This window comes from Lampetra planeri, chromosome 59 (assembly GCF_965212315.1).
Source record: "Lampetra planeri chromosome 59, kcLamPlan1.2.h2, whole genome shotgun sequence".
In the NCBI taxonomy this organism is placed as follows: Eukaryota; Metazoa; Chordata; class Hyperoartia; order Petromyzontiformes; family Petromyzontidae; genus Lampetra; species Lampetra planeri.
The window spans coordinates 247,916-269,138 of record NC_136165.1 but is presented as its reverse complement, the minus strand read 5'-3'; the positions used below and the strand labels follow the sequence as shown (position 1 = coordinate 269,138).

The window sequence follows — 21,223 nt, the reverse complement described above, 5'->3', positions numbered from 1 at the left end:
TGGCCACCAGGTTTGCACAAATCTCAGGAGGGATTTTGTCCCACTCCTCTTTGCAGATATTCTCCAAGTCTTCTTGGTTCTTTCGGTAAAGTCACGTAGAAGGGAAATAATAAAATAATAAAAATAAAACATAATAAACCAATTCTCACGACGTTTCGGCCACAACCTAAGCAGCCGTCCTCAGGTGAAAACCAGGTCTGTCGAGGCGACAGTGCCTGAATGAAACAGCACACGTGCTTGGAGCATATATATGCTGGGTTGGAAGGGGGGAAAAGGGCGCCTTGACAAAATATGCATATCAATAGCAATTTAGCATATTTATGGGAAATGCAGGTATGTGATTAGTACTACTTATGCCCGTGCATTATGCAGGATTAGCAGCATCAAAGGGAGGGGATAGGGGTAGCATTTATAAAGGGAAGGAGTGTTAATAGTATGTATCTGCAGTAACTAAAACCACCACGTAAACAACTAAAGTATAAACTACATACTATCATCAGTATACTAAATATACTCTACAATAAGCTGAGTTACTAACAGTAAGTAATACATTACAATTCTATGTCGTAAAAAATATATAATATGCTTCCATCTAAACTTTATTCTCTTACATCACACGAGTCTACACCGTACTATATACTGCCATAGACAAACCCAACATTAAATTACATACTGTATTGCTATAAACCACCTTATACATTGTAATATTACACTATGTATTATTCTACCCACCCTAATGTATATCACACTGCTGTATATTGACTATACAATTACGATACTATATATTACTTTGTACATTGTATTAAGCATATAAATGTTATACTATTTGTTATTATACACTGTACCATTGACCGTCGTGTGAAAGATACTAAGAGGAAGCAACAAAATATGTCAATGGGTGAGTAGTGTGGGAAACTTGCAGCGGAGCAAAGAATCCATTCCCTGCTGAGAATACAATGCCAGTGAGTGGAACGCGGTCTGAAAGTCACCGTAAACGTGAACACAATCAGTTAAGATCCGAAATGGTTTATTACGTCCTTCCAATGATTGCTAAGTCAGAATCCATCTTCTCGGTTGAAATTGTCTCTGTGTTTGTATATGTGGATCGCCTCATGAACGAATCTCTCATGGTAGCCAGATGGCTTGCAGAGAACCTCTGTCTTGGAGAAGTCAATATCATGTGAGCCCACTGAATTGTAACAGTGATCTGCCACGGCTGAGGTGTTTGTCCTACCGTGTTTCAAGTCTGCTTTATGTTCACGGATGCGGTCCGAGACATGTTGTTTGGTTTCTCCAATGTAACTGCTACCACAGAAGCAACTTAGTTTGTAGACGCCAGGGTACTGTATGTCTGGAACCACATCTTTTACAGATGGGACCAGATCACGGATTTTATGTACTGTGTTGATTTGGACCTGGATCTTGTGTTTTATCAGGATTTTGGAGATCTTTTTTGTGACCCCAGCAATGTACGGTAAGGTGATGGTCTTGAAAGGCTCCTCAACAGGATCCTTCTTGATGGTTGGAGTGATGGCTTTGCGGATTGTGTAGTCGGAGTAACCATTAGCCTGAAGAGCTTGGCGTACGTGTTTGAGTTCACTGGCAATGTGTTCCTGGTCGGATATGCATTGGGCTCTATGGTATAGAGTCTTGATGAGGGAATTCTTCTGGGATGGATGGTGGTGGGAATCCGGTTTTAGAGAAGCATCCGTATGGGTGGCTTTCCTGTAGACAGAGTGGCTCATTGAACCATCAGGTCTCATTTTAATTAGGACATCCAAAAAGGGTAGCTTGCCATCTTTTTCGACTTCCATGTTGAATCTGATGGCTGGGTGTATGGAATTGATGTAGTCGAGAAATTGGTCTAGAGCAGGCCGGCCATGTGGCCAGATGACAAAAGTGTCATCTACGTACCTCTTCCATAAGGTCGGGCGTAGAGTGGCAGTCTGGATGGCGTCAGTCTCAAATTTCTCCATGAACACGTTGGCTACAACCGGAGATAGGGGGGAGCCCATTGGGGTGCCCTCAGTTTGCTTGTAGAAAGTTCCATTCCAGGTGAAGTATGTATTGGTTAAGCAGTGTCTCACCAGGGGGGGTACCCCAGCGTTCAGTCATTGATGAACCAAGTCTTCAATTATTGCGATGGTGTCAGGTACAGGAACTTTGGTGAATAAGTAAACCACATCAAAACTGACAAGCAGGTCGTCTGGGGACAGGGAAATCCCCTTGATTGTCGATACCAGGTCAGTAGAGTTTAGTACCGCAGAGGTGGGTTTTCCAGTGAAAGGCCGTAGGATTTCAGACGAAAAACGAGCCAGTTTGTAGGTGGGGGAGTTGATAGTAGAGACAATGGGACGAAGAGGTGTATCTTCTTTACGTATATTTGGCAAGCCGTATAATCTTGGTGGCCTGGCTGCAGAAGGTTTCAACGAGAACTGTTTGGTCTGATCAATTAATGCGGTTGAAGCAGAAATGATTTTGTTGGTTTTAGAGACGAGGCTGTTGGTGGGGTCTCTTTTTATTTTTGTATAGCTGCCATCGTTGAGTAGTTCTTGAATTTTGTTGTTGTATTCTATTTTGTCCATGATGACAGTGGCATTGCCTTTATCGGCTGAGAGCTAATTCAAAACGCTCATCTTTGCTGATGTTGCTAGCTGGCATCTTAGCGTTTTTGAGGGTTGCAGAGATTTCAGATCTTGCTACGTCTGCAGCGATGTGACTCAGGCCCTTGAGAGCTACATCTACTCTAGCAATTATATCATTAACTGGTATGTGTCTAGGTGTGACTGCAAAGTTTAGTCCTTTAGCTAAAACGGATTTCAGACCTTCAGAAATAGAACTGTTACTGCGATTAATTACGACTTTGTTAACGTCTAACTTTTCAATGTGTGGGTCCGGTCTCTTGTTTGAGAGGCGGTTGAATTTGGAAATCAAGTTGTCCTTACATTTGGTCGACATAGCGGCAGCTGAAGAGGCAGTCATTTTGTCTACATATTCCCAATCCTATGTGGACATTGTTGCACTCAAAGATAAGTGTGATTTGTAGAGTGTCTTGTCTAACTGATCTAGATCGGTGCACGTAAGTCTGATTTTCTCTGAGATAATGCTAAACGAATTCTATCTAGAACTAGCTTAGCTCTTATCTCAGAGAAAATCAGACTTACGCGCACTGATCTAGATCAGTTAGACAAGACACTCTACAAATCACACTTATCTTTGAGTGCAACAATGTCCACATCGGATTGGGAACATGTAGACAAAATGACTGCCTCTTCAGCTGCCGCTATGTCGACCAAATGTAAGGACAACTTGATTTCCAAATTCAACCGCCTCTCAAACAAGAGACCGGACCCACACATTGAAAAGCTAGACGTTAATAAAGTCGTAATTAATCGCAATAACAGTTCTATTTCTGAAGGTCTGAAATCCGTTTTAGCTAAAGGACTGAACTTTGCAGTCACACCTAGACACATACCAGTTAATGATATAATTGCTAGAGTAGATGTAGCTCTCAAGGGCCTGAGTCACATCGCTGCAGACGTAGCAAGATCTGAAATCTCTGCAACCCTCAAAAACGCTAAGATGCCAGCTAGCAACATCAGCAAAGATGAGCGTTTTGAATTAGCTCAATTAAAAAAGAGGGATGACATTGTCATCCTCTAAGCCGACAAAGGCAATGCCACTGTCATCATGGACAAAATAGAATACAACAACAAAATTCAAGAACTACTCAACGATGGCAGCTATACAAAAATAAAAAGAGACCCCACCAACAGCCTCGTCTCTAAAACCAACAAAAGCATTTCTGCTTCAACCGCATTCATTGATCAGACCAAACAGTTCTCGTTGAAACCTTGTGCAGCCAGGCCACCAAGATTATACGGCTTGCCAAAGATACATGAAGAAGATACACCTCTTCGTCCCATTGTCTCTACTATCAACTCCCCCACCTACAAACTGGCTCGTTTTTTGTCTGAAATCCTACGGCCTTTCACTGGAAAAACCACCTCTGCGGTACTAAACTCTACTGACCTGGTATCGACAATCAAGGGGATTTCCCTGTCCCCAGACGACCTGCTTGTCAGTTTTGATGTGGTTTCCTTATTCACCAAAGTTCCTGTACCTGACACCATCGCAATCATTGAAGACTTGGTTCATCAAGGACTGAACGCTGGGGTACCCCCCCTGGTGAGACACTGCTTAACCAATACATACTTCACCTGGAATGGAACTTTCTACAAGCAAACTGAGGGCACCCCAATGGGCCCCCCCCCCTATCTCCGGTTGTAGCCAACGTGTTCATGGAGAAATTTGAGACTGACGCCATCCAGACTGCCACTCTATGCCTGACCTTATGGAAGAGGTACGTAGATGACACTTTTGTCATCTGGCCACATGGCCGGCCTGCTCTAGACCAATTTCTCGACCACATCAATTCCATACACCCAGCCATCAGATTCACCATGGAAGTCGAAAAAGATGGCAAGCTACCCTTTTTGGATGTCCTAATTAAAAGGAGACCTGATGGTTCAATGAGCCACTGTCTACAGGAAAGCCACCCATACGGATGCTTACCTAAAACCGGATTCCCACCACCATCCATCCCAGAAGAATTCCCTCATCAAGACTCTATACCATAGAGCCCAATGCATATCCGACCAGGAACACATTGCCAGTGAACTCAAACACGTACGCCAAGCTCTTAAGGCTAATGGTTACTCCGACTACACAATCCGCAAAGCCATCACTCCAACCATCAAGAAGGATCCTGTTGAGGAGCCTTTCAAGACCATCACCTTACCCTACATTGCTGGGGTCACAAAAAAATCTCCAAAATCCTGATAAAACACAAGATCCAGGTCCGATTCAACACAGTACATAAAATCCGTGATCTGGTCCCGTCTGTAAAATATGTGGTTCCAGACATACAGTACCCTGGCGTCTACAAACTAAGTTGCCTCTGTTGTAGCAGTTACATTGGAGAAACCAAACGACATGTCTCGGACCGCATCCGTGAACATAAAGCAGACTTGAAACACGGTAGGACAAACACCTCAGCCGTGGCAGATCACTGTTACAATTCAGTGGGCTCACATGATATTGACTTCTCCAAGACAGAGGGTCTCTGCAAGCCATCTGGCTACCATGAGAGATTCGTTCATGAGGCGATCCACATACACAAACACAGAGACAATTTCAACCGAGAAGATGGATTCTGGCTTAGCAATCATTGGAAGGACGTAATAAACCATTTCGGATCTTAACTGATTGTGTTCACGTTTACGGTGACTTTCAGACCGCGTTCCACTCACTGGCATTGTATTCTCCGCAGGGAATGGATTCTTTGCTCCGCTGCAAGTTTCCTACCCCTACTCACCCATTGACATATTTCGTTGCTTCCTCTTAGTATCTTTCACACGACAGTCAATGGTACAGTGTATAATAACAAATAGTATAACATGTATATGCTTAATACAATGTACAAAGTAATATATAGTATCGTAATTGTATAGTCAATATACAGCAGTGTGATATACATTAGGGTGGGTAGAATAATACATAGTGTAATATTACAATGTATAAGGTGGTTTATAGCAATACAGTATGTAATTTAATGTTGTGTTTGTCTATGGCAGTATATAGTACGGTGTAGACTCGTGTGATGTAAGAGAATAAAGTTTAGATGGAAGCATATTATATATTTTTTACGACGTAGAAGTGTAATGTATTACTTACTGTTAGTAACTCAGCTTATTGTAGAGTATATTTAGTATACTGATGATACTATGTAGTTTATACTTTAGTTGTTTACGTGGTGGTTTTAGTTACTGCAGCTACATACTATTAACACTCCTTCCCTTTATTAATGCTACCCCTATCCCCTCCCTTTGATGCTGCTAATCCTGCATAATGCACGGACATAAGTAGTACTATTCACATACCTGCATTTCCCATATCCCCTCCCTTTGATGCTGCTAATCCTGCATAATGCACGGGCATAAGTATTACTAATCACATACCTGCATTTCCCATAAATATGCTAAATTCCTCTTGATATGCATATTCTTTTGTCAAGGTGCCCTTTTCCCCCCTTCCAACCCAGCTTATATATGCTATAAGCACGTGTGCTGTTTCATTCAGACGCTGTCGCCTCGACAGACCTGGTTTTCACCTGAGGACGGCTGCTTGCGTTGTGGCCGAAACGTCGTGAAAATTGTTTTATTATGTTTTATTTTTATTATTTTATTACTTCCCTTCTACGTGACTTTACCGAAAGAACCAAGAATATGAATCCCTGCAGTCACGAAAGCTTTAAATCGAAAAATTCTCCAAGTCATTAAGGTTTCGAGGCTGACGTTTGGCAACTCAAACCTTCAGCTCCCTCCACAGATTTTCTATGGGATTAAGGTCTGGAGGCTGGCTAGGCCAGTCCAGGACCTTAATGTGCTTCTTCTTGAGCCACTCCTTTGTTGCCTTGGCCGTGTGTTTTGGGTCATTGTCATGCTGGAATACCCATCCACGACCCATTTTCAATGCCCTGGCTGAGGGAAGGAGGTTCTCACCCAAGATTTGATGATACATGGCCCCGTCCATCGTCCCTTTGATGCGGTGAAGTTGTCCTGTCCCCTTAGCAGAAAAACACTCCCAAAGAATAATGTTTCCACCTCCATGTTTGATGGTGGGGATGGTGTTCTTGGGGTCATAGGCAGCATTCCTCCTCCTCCAAACACGGCGAATTGAGTTGATGCCAAAGAGCTCCATTTTGGTCTCATCTGACCACAACACTTTCACCCAGTTGTCCTCTGAATCATTCAGATGTTCATTGGCAAACTTCAGACGGGCATGTATATGTGCTTTCTTGAGCAGGGGGACCTTGCGGGCGCTGCAGGATTTCAGTCCTTCACGGCGTAGTGTGTTACCAACTGTTTTCTTGATGACTATGGTCCCAGCTGCCTTGAGATCATTGACAAGATCCTCCTGTGTAGTTCTCACCTCCACGAGGTGAGATCTTGCATGGAGCCCCAGGCCGAGGGAGATTGACAGTTATTTTGTGTTTCTTCCATTTGCGAATAATCGCACCAACTGTTGTCACCTCATCGCCAAGCTGCTTGGCGATGGTCTTGTAGCCCATTCCAGCCTTGTGTAGATCTACAATCTTGTCCCTGACATCCTTGGAGAGCTCTTTAGTCTTGGCCTTGGTGGATAGTTTGGAATCTGATTGATTTCTTCTGTGAACAGGTGTCTTTTATACAGGTAACAAGCTGAGATTAGGAGCACTCCCTTTAAGAGTGTGCTCCTAATCTCAGCTCGTTACCTGTATAAAAGGCACCTGGGAGCCAGAAATCTTTCTGATTGAGAGGGGGTCAAATACTTATTGCCCTCATTAAATGCAAATCAATGTATAACATTTTTGACATGCGTTGTTCTGGATTTTGTTGTTGTTATTCTGTCTCTCACTGTTCAAATAAACCTACCATTAAAATTATAGACTGATAATTTCGTTGTCAGTGGGCAAACGTACAAAATCAGCAGGGGATCAAATACTTTTTTCCCTCACTGTAAGGGTTTAGGTTAAGGGTTCAGTGGGTTAGAGGTTTGGGGGTTTATGGGTTAGGATTTTAGAGGGTGATGGGTTTAGACCGTTATGGTTTTAAGGGTAAAGGGGTTTTGAGGGTTGGGTTTTAGAGGGTTACAGTTTAGAAGGATATGGGTTTAAAGGGTTCTCGGTTTAGATAATTAGGTGTTTAGAGGATTTATGGGGTTTGATTGTTAAAGGGTTAGTGGTTTAGAGGGTTAGGAGTTTATAAGGTTATGGGCTTAGGGGTTTAGAGGTTTTGGGTGTTTCAAGGGTTATGATGTTTCGGGGTTGAGTATGTTAGAGGTTGAGGGGTTTAGAGGGTTAGGGTTTTCGGTGTATTTGGGTTAGGATTTAAAAGGGTGAGTTTAGACGGATATGGTTTTAAGGGTAAAGGGGTTGAGTTTAGAGGGTTTGGGGTTTAGAGAGTTGGGTGTTTAGAGGTTTAGAGGGTTCATGGGTTTTGATTGCTCGGTGTATTGGTTTACAAGGTTAGGAGTTTTAGAAAGTTATGGGTTTAGAGGTTTTGATGTTTAGTGGATTACGGTTTTACAGGTTTAGGGGTTTCGACGGTTTGGGGTTTATAAGGTTAAGGGTTTAGGCAGTTAAGAGTGTTGGGGGTTTATGGGTTGCCGTTTTATAGGGTGAGGTGTTTAGACGGTTGGGGTCTTAAGGGGAAAGTCCTTCAGAGGATGTGGTGTTTAGAGGGTTAGAGTTTAGAACGTTTTGAGTTGAGGGTTTAGAGAGTTACATGTTTAGAGGTTTATAGGTTTTAGAGGGTTAGGGGTTTAGAGAGTTACGTGTTTAGAGGTTTATGGGTTTCAATTGTTGGATGTTGAATGGTTTAGATGGTTAGAAGTTGAGGAGGTTATAAGGGTATGTGTTTAGGGGTTTAGAGGTATCGGGGTTTCAAGGGTTAGTGATTTACAGTGTTAGGGGTTTAGTGGTTTGAGAGTTGAGGGTTAACACCTAGACTTTCACAACTAATATTGTCCGTAATAAAGTGGGTTTTTTTCGTTAGTCTCCAACACTTAATGGCACTTTTTGTTGATGTGACAAATTTTACTAATTGGCTGTTGCGGGTGGTGGTTGGTTTAACGACACGTTTATATTTACATAATCTAACAAAAAAACCCTTTATGGGTTTAGAGGGTTACGGGTTTAGTGGATTATGTGTTTAGAGGGTTAGCATTTTAGGGGCATAGGTGTTTTAAGGGTTATGCGTCTAGAGGGTTCGTTCTTTAGAGGGTTGGGGTTTAAATGTGTTGGAATTAGGTTACGGATTTATGGTTTTAGAAGGTTAGGGTTTCAAGGTTTAGAGGGTTAGGGATTCAGAGGGTTTAGAGGGTTTGGTTATTAATGGCTTAGACGGTTAGGGTTAAAAGAATAAGGGGTTTAGAGAGCGAGGGTTTTGGTGGGTTAGGGTTTTAAGGGTAAAGGGGTTGAGGGTTAGGGGTATAGGAATTTAGAGGGTTAGGGGTTGAGATGGTTAGGGTTTTGGGGGTTTAGAGGTTAAGCTTTTAGAGGGCGAGGGGTTTAAAGATTAGGGTTGTAAGGGTAAAGGGGTTGAGAGGGTTAGCGGTTTAGATGGTTATGGATTTAGATAGTTAGGGGTTTAGAGGGTTTTAATTGTTCGAGGTTTAGTGGTTAAGGTCTCTGTGCGAGTCCAACAGGTTTGTATGAGTCTATGGTAAGATAAAAAGAGTTCAGTTTAATTTGTATATTTCGAAACAGTTTGTTTACCTTTCCTGTGATGTTTTTGTATTGTATTTTTGTTGTTATTTTCTGACCCACCCGATTGGACGTCTGTGAAAACAGATCGTTATAGCTCATCAGATTGATCCAGTATGAATAAATATTCAAATTCTAATTCTATTGACCTCTGTGCGAATATATGGATTTCTGTGTGAGTTTTTGGGCCTTTGAGTGTATGGATCTCTGTGCGAGGTGATGGGTCTCTGTGCATGTCTATCGGTCTCTGTGAGTATGGGGTCGCTGTGTGAGTCTGAGTGTCTGTAGGAATGTATGGGTCTCTGTTGGAGTCTATGGGTTTCTGGGTATGGTTGTTTGTGCGAGTCTTACATGCACAAATTTAACTTAAAATGGCCATTGAGGGTTAGGGAATCCAAGTTGAATATTAAGTTCCCTGCAGTGCAAGCCAGCTCTCTAGTCGTGTCATCAAACAGCCCCTTCAAATCTTTAATAATAAAATAGACTTACTCCAGGAAATCCACACTGAGTCACAGTCGGGTCCTGAATTGTTTTTTTTTTTAAGTTTTCGACGAATGAATGATGAGTTCTTACACAAGTGGGGGAAACCGGAGAACCCGGAGAAAACCCATGCGTGCGAGGGTGAAACACTCTATCCCTGTACAGGTGAAGATGGCGATTAGTCCACTTGCTCTACTGCCTTCTCCTGGCGAGTCAGGTTATGGCACCTCGACGCCCACGGGAAGGTGATTTGCCAACATCATTGTGCGGTGATTCACCAACCCTCGCTACCTTCCACAGTGCTGGATTAGAGACGTGCGCTACCAACACCAGGCGAATGATAACAATAATAACTTTCTACTTCTAACTTGATAACAATAGGCGAAAAATAACAACAGGCAAATGATAACGACAGGCGAACAGTAATTATTATTTCCACTTAGAACTTGATAACAATAATTATTTCTACTTTTAACGAAATAACAATTATTTCTACTTATAACGTGATTACAATAATAATAACTATTTCTACTTTTAACTTAATAACAGGCGAATGATAACAGGCAAATTAAAAAAAACAGGCACCACATCTACGCCTCTACATAAGGAACGAAACAGGTGAATGTCTCCACAAATCTGGCTGTTGCCTGATGAATCTAGTTGTAATTACTGGCGAAACGTCGTACTCAGATTGTAAATGTTGTGGCTTGACTCTCCAACACACCGTGAGCTGTACTAGTTACAAATTGGCATGTTCTGCGTACGTGACAACCCTTACTAGTTGGCTGTGTCGGGTGGTGGTGGGTTTTAACGACACATTTATATATTTACGCGATCTAACCCAAAAAAGAAACCTCTATTATGGATGATATTGGTCGCGAAAGTCTACGTGTTAAACAAACCCGAAGGAATCAGAGGAAAATCGACGTGACCACGGGAGAAGATGCGATTAGTCCACTTGCTCTACTGCCTTCTCCTGGCGAGTCAGGTTATGGCACCTCGACGCCCACGGGAAGGTGATTTGCCAACATCATTGTGCGGTGATTCACCAACCCTCGCTACCTTCTAGTTGTAATTACTGGCGAAACGTCGTACTCAGATTGTAAATGTTGTGGCTTGACTCTCCAACACACCGTGAGCTGTACTAGTTACAAATTGGCATGTTCTGCGTACGTGACAACCCTTACTAGTTGGCTGTGTCGGGTGGTGGTGGGTTTTAACGACACATTTATATATTTACGCGATCTAACCCAAAAAAGAAACCTCTATTATGGATGATATTGGTCGCGAAAATCTACGTGTTAAACAAACCCGAAGGAATCAGAGGAAAATCGACGTGACCACGGGAGAAGATGCAAACTCCAAAAATACAGACATCAGGGTTGGGGTCAAAAATACGAATTCCAATAAACCAGTTTAACACGTCGACTTTCGCGAGGGAGTTTGCATCTCGCCACTGTGGCGCCTCATTCTCTGACTCACCCACCCACTAAACTACGAAAGCCACCCACACACTCACTCACCCACTCACCCTGCCACCCACTCAACTGCTAACTCACTCGCTCAAGCACACACACAGCCACTCAAGAACATACCTGTGCACCCACCTACACACCCATTCATTAACTCAACGACCCACCCACCAACCCACTCACTCACTCACTCTAGACTCCACTCACCCACCCACTCACCTATTCACTCCCCCACTCACACACCCACCCATCCACCCACCCACTCACCCACCCATCCACCCACCCACTCACACACTCACACACTCACTCACCCACCAACCCAACCACCCACTCAATCAATTACCCACCAACCACTCACCCACCCAATAAACGAAAACTGAACTATTTCTCATTGTACCAGCTAAGGCCCACAGAGCTATATAGATCTTTTTCAAAAGCGACCTTGTTACAAATTACAGGTAAACAAAGTGGCTTATCACATATACATTTATTGCAGCCAAATCCTCTGAATGCAAGTTTATTCTCAATGCAGAGGTAAAACCCCGATGACCTGGAGAAAAATCCACGTGACCACAGGGAGAAGATGTAAACTCGAAATATACAGGCGGCAGGGTCGGGATCAATTCCATGACCTCCTGTATACTATGCAAGGTAGTTAACATCGCACTACCGTGGTGCCCCATTCTCTGACTCACTCACCCACCCACTCGCACACTAACTTCCCCACTCAACCTCCTACACTAACTTACTCACCCACCTACCAGCCACTCACCCAAACACCCACCCATTCACCTACTGGCTCGCACCACTTACTCAAATACCCATCCACTCACACAATGACCCAGCCACTGACTCGAACACCCACCAGCTTACCCACCCAACCCCCATTCAACCACCCAACCACCAACCCACCCATTCACTCACTCACCCACGAAACAAAAACTAAACTGTTATTATTTTACCAGGTAAGGCCCACAGGGCTATATAGATCTTTTTCAAAAGCGACCTTGTTACAAATGACAGGTTAACTAAGTGGCTTATCACATACACATGCATTGCAGCCAAATCCCCTGAATGCAAGTTTATTCTCAATGCAGAGCGAAAACTCAGTGGACCTGGAAAAAAATCCACACGACCACGAGGAGAACAAGCACAATCAAATATACTTGCGACAGGGTCGGGATCGAATCGACAACCTCCTGTATACTAGGTGAGGAAGTTACCATCTCACCACCGTGGCACTCCATTCTCTGACTCACTCACTCAAACACCCACCCATTCACCTATTCACGCACACCACTTACTCAAATACCCACCCCTCTCACTCAATAACCCATCCACTCACTCATGAACCCACTGAAGCACTCACCCATACAAAAACCCACTCACCCACTCACTTACCGACTCACTCACCCATGAAATCGCACACCCATCTTCTCAACCACTCAGCCAGCCACCCATTCAATCTCGTACCCACTAACTCTCTCACTTCCTCACCAACCTACCAACCCACCAGCGACGTGCGGTCAGGGAAGGCAGAGCCTCACCTGTCATACTCCAATGACAATAGTTGTTATGAAAAGTAAAAAAAAGAGAATAATAAAAGAAAAATTAAGATTTTTCCACTGATCTGTGTTATAAATGTCATTTCTGTATGATTCCAATCATTTTTATAGTCAAAATCGCCAAATTTGCGGAGCTCCGCTGCAAATACAGGAAGAGACGAGAGGTGAGGCAGCGACGAGCTCAGCCTCCCCTGATTACGCAACCCCTCAGTAACTGGATGGAGCGCGCGCAATAAGCGCGTGCCTGTTACTATCACAGTATGTCACCAATGTAATGTTTGTAGACCCCTTCATTTCATGTCCTCGCCTTCCATACTCCAGGTAACATATTTCACGTATGTGTATAAAGATATTTAGGCTCGCTGGTCTCGTCATGAAACTGCAATGAAAAAGCACCACGGGAGGCAGCCATCACATTTGCCTCACTGAGGGTGATGCGTCTAACACGCCCCCCTCCGTGAGGCCACGTCCCCCTCAGTGTGTGAATCTGGCTCTGACACAAGCCAGTGCCTCCCCAGCCATTGACCTCACCACACGTCACTGCAACCCACCCACCCACCCCCTCACTCAACCACCCACCCAGTCGATCATCCACCCACTAACACTCACCCACCCAACAACTCACTAACCCACCCAGCACTCACTCACCGAGCCAGTCAATCTCTAACCCACCAACTCACTTTTAAACTGACTCTCTCAACTACAACTCACCCAGTCACTAACCCACTCACTTAATTTATAACCCACCCACTACCCACGTAACCTCCTACCCACACTCACTCATCCACAAACCCACTCACCCCCTCACTCATCCATCCACTCACATACTCACCCAGCCACTCACCTACTCACCCAGTCACATACACATCCACTCACCATGCCACCCACTCAATTTCTAACCCACCCACTCGCCCAACCACTCTCTCAGCAACTCACCCACTAACCACGTAATTATTCACCCACCCACCCATCACTCAACCACCCAATAATTCAACCACCAAAACATTCCACCACCCACTAACTCAACCACCCACTACCACCCACTAACTCAACCACCGAGCCACTCACACTCACCCACTCACCCACCCACCCATCCACTCACCCGCCCACTCACCAACACACTAAACTAAATCTAAATTGTGGTTATTTTACCAGGTAAGGCCGACAGAGCTAAACATCTTTTTCAGAAATTACCTGGTTAAAAGTTATAGGTCAACGAAGTGGCTTATGACATGTATTGCAGCCAAATCCTATAAATTCTTGTTGATTTTAAATGTGGAGGGAAATATACAGGTGTCAGGGTCGGGATCAAACCCACAACCTTCTGCATACCAGGCGAAGTAGTTAACATCTCGCCACCGTGGTGCCTCACTCTCCGACTCACCCACCCACTAGCACACGAACTCACCTCCCATATTCACACACCCATCTACCCAAAAACTCAACCACCCGCACATTCACGCAACAATCCACTAACCCACCCACTCACTTATTCACCCACCCACTAAACCATGCACTTATCCACTCACCTATTCATCCACCCACTCACACACCCATTAAGCAACCCACCCACTTACCCTGCCACCCACTCAATCTCTAACCGACTCACTCACCCAGCCACGCAATCTCGAACCCACCAATTCACTAATCCTCTCACCAACTCACCAACCCACCTCTCACCCACTCCCACACCCACTCACGCGCTGACCCACCCACTCACTCACCTCAACCATTCACAAACCCACCCACCCACTCATTCACCCAACCACCCACCACCCACTCAATCTCTAAACCCATTCACCCACCCACCCACCCACTCAGCCAACCACTAACTCACCCAATCAATCTCTAACCCACTCACCTACCCACCCAGCCACTCACCCAACCACTCGTCTATTCACTCCCAAACAACACACCCACTCACGTCACCCATGGCTTACCCTATCACCCACAATCTCTAACACACTCACTCACCTACTTCCTCAATCACTGACCCACACTCACAGACCCACCCAGTTAATCACCCACTCTATATGTAGTCCTTACCTCTTCTGGTAATGTGAGATATTCTTTTACCAACTAAGGCCCACTGAGCTATAAAGATTGTTTTCAGAAGCATCCTCGCCACAAATGATAGTTCAACAAAGTCGCTGTATACATTTATTGCACCCAATTCCTCTTATTACATGTTTCTAAATGTGGAGTGAAATATACAGGCGTCAGGGTCGGGATCGAACCCACAACATTCTGCATAGTAGGCGAGGTAGTTAACATCTTGCCACCGTGGCGTTCAATTCTTTGACTCACCCACTCAACTACTAAAGCCACCCACTAACCGACTCACAAACCCACTCACCCTGCCACGCACTCAATTTCTAACCCACTCACTAAGCCACTCATCCACGCACCCACCTGCACATGCACTCACTAACTCACTCACCCAACAACCCACCCATTAACTCACCCACCCACTCCCTGACCAACTCACGCACCAACCCACCCACTCACACTGTGACCTACTCCATATCTAACCCAACAACTCACTCACCCAGCCCCTCACCTACTAACCTAACCACCCACCAACTCACTCACCCACATACGCACTCAAATACCCACTCACCCAACTGTAAACACTTTTTTTTTTACAAGGTAAGGCCCACAGAGCTATACAGATCTTATTCAGAAGCAACGTGGCCACAAAAAACCCAGAGGCCTCGGAGAAAAATCCATGAACCACGAGGAGAACATGCAAACTCCAAATATACAGGCATCAAGATCGAGACCGAACCCACAACCTCCTGTACAAAAGGTAAGGTAGTTAACATCTCGCCACCATGGGGCTCCACTCTCTGACTCGCAGCCACCCACTCACCTACCCATTCAGCCACATACCCATTCAGCCACATACCCATTCAGCCACATACCCATTCAGCCACATACCCATTCAGCCACATACCCATTCAGCCACATACCCATTCAGCCACATACCCATTCAAAGACCCACACACCTTGCTAACCACTTACCTACGCACCCACCTACACACCCACTCACTGACTCACTCAACAATTCATTCACCCATCCACTCACCATTTCAGTCCCCCAATCATACACCCACCCATCCACCCACTCCATCTCTAACTCACACACTCACCAGTCCACCCACTCACCCAGCCACTTACCTACTCACCAACTCACCCTGCCACCTACTCGACCTGCAACAGACCTACCGACCCAACGAGCCCCCTAAACTAAACTACTTTTTATTTCACCAGGTAAGGCCCATTGAGCTATATAGATCCTTTTCAGAATAGACCTGTGAACAAATTATAGATAAACGAAGTGGCTTATCACATAGACATTTATTGCAGCCAAATCCTCTAAACGCATGTTGATTCTAAATGCAGAGGGGAAAACCCGGAGGACCTGCAGCAAAATCCACGCGACCATGTGTAGAACATGCAAACTCCAAATATACAGGCGACAGGGTCAGGATCGAATCCACAACCTCCTGTATACCAGGCGAGGCAGTGCACGTCTCACCACCTTGATGCCTCACTCTCTGACTCACCCATCCAATCACTCACACGCTAACGTACCCACTCAACCTCCCACATCAACTCACCCACCCACTCGCTGACCCCACTCAGTCAACAACTCACCCACCCACCCAACCACTCACTCCGTTAACCACTTTCTCACCCACCCACTCACCCTACGACCACTCACCAAGCTACACACTCACCTACCAACACACCATTCACTTGCTCACCCACCTACTTACTCACCCAACCACTAACTGACCAACTCACCCACCCACAAACTCACGAACAAAAAACACACCCACTCAACCCATCGCTCACCCAACCCCTCACTCACCCACTTACTGAATCACCCACCCACCCACTCACCCAACCACCCACTCACCCAACCACCCACTCAATCTCTAAACCACACACAAACCCTGCTACTGACTCAATCTCTTAACCAAAGCTCATAAACCCACCCATCCACTCACTCACCCAGTGACTAACCCACTCACTCGATTTCTAACCCATCCATTCACGCACTACCCACCTAACCTCCTACCCACACACACTCACCCACCCACACATCCATGCACCCACTCACTCAACCATCCACTCACTAACTCACCCAGCCGTGCACCTACTCACTCACCCACTTTCAGATCCACTCACCCTGCCACCTACTCAATTTATAACCCACCTACTCTCACCCACCCACCCAGCCAACCACCCGCCTACTCCCTCAGCCACTCAGCCACTCAGCCACTCACCCACTACCACCGTAATTATTGACCCACCCACTAATTTAATCACCTACTAACGTAACAACCCACAAACTCAACCACTGAGTTACTCGAACTTACCCACTCACAAAGCCACCCACTAAATCTCAAACCCACACTGATGCACTCACCCACCCACCCACTCACCAACACCCTTAACTAAAAAAAAAAATTCCCCAGGTAAGGCCCACTGAGCTATATAGATTGTTTTGAGAAGCAGGGTTTGGATCGAACCTACGAACTTAAAAATACCAGGCAAGATAGTTAACAATTTGCCAACATGGCACTCCACTCTCTGACTCTCCCACCCACGATAACACACACTCAAACACCCACCCACTAACCCAACCATCCATTCATTCAACCACCGAGCCAAGCACGCACTCACCCACTCACCAAGCCACCCACTCAATCTATAGCCCACACTCACTCACCCCACCACTGACCTACTACCCATCAAACTATTCTTAGGTTTTTTTCGGTAAAGTCACGTGGGTAAAAAAAATGTAAATTAATAAAAGTAAAATAAAACACCCATCAAACATCGCACTCACTCATCCACTCACCCACCCAGCCACTCCTCTGCACACTAAATGAAAATTACGCTTTTTTATTTTACCAGGTAAGGCACTCAGCTATATAGATATTTTTCAAAAACCATTTGACCACAAATATTCAACTCAATTAAGTGGCTTTTCACGTATAAAGTTATAGCAGCCAAATTCTATAATTGCATGTTTTTAAATGTGGAGGGAGAACCCGGAGCACCTGGAGAAAATTCCACGCGACCATGGGGAGAACATGCAAATATACAGGTGTCAGGGTCGGGATCGACCTCACGACCTCCTGTATAAAAGGCGAGGTAGTTAACAGCTCGCCACCACGGCACTCCACCCACTCACCCATTTAAAACCACCCACCAACCCACTCACAAACCCACTCACCCTGCCACCCACTCAATCTCTAATCCAATCACTCAACAATTTGCTCACCCACTCACCTACTCAACTAATCACACCCCCACTCACACACCCACCCATTAACCCACTCAATCTCTAACCTACCCACCAAATCACTCAATAACCCACCTACCCACTCACCCACCCAATAAACTAAATTAAACAATATTTTTTTATTTTACCAGAAAAGGTTCAGATCAGAGGTACGGGTACCCGTTCCCTACCCGTACCCGTACCCTACCCAAAATGAGTGACAAACGGTTACTCACCAGTGACTCACGGCCTATCCGTACCCGTACCCGGCCGCCCAGGGTCGCAAACGGTTACCCGTACCGTACCCGGCCGGGTACGGGTAGCCGGGTATCGGGTAGGGTACGGGTATCGGGTACCCGGTTGCGACCTCTGGTTCAGATAACTAAATTAATATTTTTCAGAAGTGACCTGGTTACAAATGATAGGTTAACGAAGTGGATTATCATGGAGACATTTATTGCAGCCACATCCTCTAAATGAATGTTGATTTTAAATATGGAGAGAAAACCGGGAGGACCCGGAGAAAAATCCACACGACCACAGGGAGAACATGCCAACTCCAAATATACAGGTGGAAGGGATGGGATCTAATTCACAAAATCCTGTATACTAGGCGAGGTAGTTAACATCTCGCCACCGTGGTGCCTCACTCTTTGATTCACCCACGCACCCAATCACACACTAACAACTCACCTGCTCAACCTTCGATATTCACTCACCCACCCACTAACTGACTCACCCACCCACTCACCCAACAATCTACTCACCCGCCCACTAACCTATTCACTCAACCCCTCACTCACCCACTCCCCCACACAATATTGCACTGACCTACCCACGCACTCACTCACACAGTCATTCACTAATTCACCCGCCCACCACCCACTCACCTATTCACCCACCTACTCAACCATCCACCCACTCATGCTCCCATACACTCACTTACTTATCCAGGCACTCACCTACTCACCCCACCGACTTAATCACCCATTAAGCCACTCACCCACTCACCCTCCCAATCACCTACTTACCCACCCACTCAATCTCTAACCCACCAATTTTCTCATCCACTCACCAACCCACCTCTAACCCACTCCCTCACCTAATAAATAACTTCAAACCATTCACTCACCCACCCACCCACTAATTCACACAATCTCCCACCACCCACTCAATCTCTAACCCACACCCACCTACTCACTCACCCAACGACTCACTCAACAATCCACTCCTTCCATTCAACACACCCACTTCTCTAACACACTCACTCACCTACTCCCTCAACCACTGACCCACCGACTCACCCACCGACTCACCCACCGACTCACCCACCGACTCACCCACCGACTCACCCACCGACTCACCCACCGACTCACCCACCGACTCACCCACCGACTCACCCACCGACTCACCCACCGACTCACCCACCGACTCACCCACCGACTCACCCACCGACTCACCCACCGACTCACCCACCGACTCACCCACCGACTCACCCACCGACTCACCCACCGACTCACCCACCGACTCACCCACCGACTCACCCACCGACTCACCCACCGACTCACCCACCGACTCACCCACCGACTCACTCACACACCCACTCAGTTAATCACTGTGTAGTCCTCACCTCTTCCAGTATTGTGAGATATTCTTCCTCCAGCGGTATCTTCACGACAACGCCCTGGGGGGTGGTCAAGCCTCTCAACGAGTCGGGCGAGCGGGGCAACAGCCTGGTCATGTTGGGTTCATAGCGCAGTGCGGCACACACATACACACAAGCAGACCACACACATATGAACACAATAACAACAGTGGGAGCCACTCACGCGATAGGGATGGACCGCATGGTCCACTCCAGCTCGATGTACGGCTTGCCCGGATACAATGTTAACTACCTCGTCTGGTATACAGGAGGTTGTCGGTTAGATCCCAACCCTGACACCTGTATATTTGGAGTTTGCATGTTCTCTCCGTGGTCAAGTGGATGTTTATTCTGGTCCCTACACATTTAGAAACAGGCGTTTAGAGTAGTTGGCTGCTATAAATTTCCACATAAGGCACGTTGTTGACCTATCATTTGTGGCCAGGTCACTTCTAAAAAAAGAGTTATGTTACTCAGTAAGATGGTTGAGACACAGGTGATGAGTCTGTGTGTAAGGGGTTGAGTGAGTGAGCGGTTTAATTCATGATTGAGTGACTGATTGGTTGAGTGAGTGGCTGGGTGAGTGAGTGAGTGAGTGAATAGTTGAGTGAGTGGCTGAATGAGTGATTTATGGAACGATTGGTTCAGTGAGCGAGCGGGTGGTTGAGTGAGCGAGTGAGTGGTTCAGTGAGTGAGTGGTTGAGTGAATTAGTGAGTGGTTGAATGAGTATTTGAATGAGTGAGTGTTTGAACCAATGAGTGAGTGTTTGAGTGCATGAGTGTGTGGTTGAGTGAGTGGTTGAGTTAATGACTGAGTGAGTGATTGATTGAGTGGTTGAGTAAGTGGATGGTTGAGTGAATGGTTGAGTGAGTGTTTGAGTGAATGAGTAGTTGAGTGAGTGGTTTAAGTTAGTGGATGAGTGAGTGAGTGGTTGTATGAGTGGCTGAGTGAGTGAGTGGTTGTATGAGTGGCTGAGTGAGTGAGTGAGCGAGTGGATGAGTGAGTGAGTGGCTGGCGCGCAGCTTGCCTGCGTTGTCCAGAGTGTCCCGCTGGTGCCGCCCCACTGTGTTGCTGCACTCCGCCAGGGTGAGAGCGGCGGTGCCGCGCCCGCAGCTGCTCCAGCGACTACGCCATCTTGCCCAGCCCCTCCTGGCGAGCACGCAGCATGCCCTGGAGCTCCCATCACATGGTGCTGGCAATCTGAGACACCCGCCTGTAGCACACACACAGAAGAAGAGATACGGGAATGGATTAGGGCGACCCGGGTGACGAGAAGTTCACTACTTCGCCCGGTATACAGGAGGTTGTAGGTTAGATCCAAACCCTGACGCTTACATATTCAATTCTGCTCGTCCAGGCGGGGAGAATCCAATCACATTTATTCGATGCGATGTTTCTCATGGGATATAATAAGCGACAAAATTTGGACCCCAAACCGAGAGGATTCTGGGATG

At 46.0% G+C, this 21,223-nt stretch overlaps 1 long non-coding RNA gene across 1 annotated transcript in view; it reads right to left on the bottom strand.

Moving 5' to 3' along the window:
- LOC144736175 (uncharacterized) overlaps positions 1-20,978 on the bottom strand; it is a 29,783-nt gene extending 8,805 nt beyond the window's left edge. Inside the window, exons 1-2 of the long non-coding RNA XR_013588723.1 lie at positions 20,797-20,978; positions 19,754-19,856 (exon numbers count right to left, since the gene is read on the bottom strand). This is a non-coding gene — a long non-coding RNA (uncharacterized LOC144736175). The remainder of the gene's footprint in view (positions 1-19,753; positions 19,857-20,796) is intronic.
- Positions 20,979-21,223: the final 245 nt, after the last annotated feature.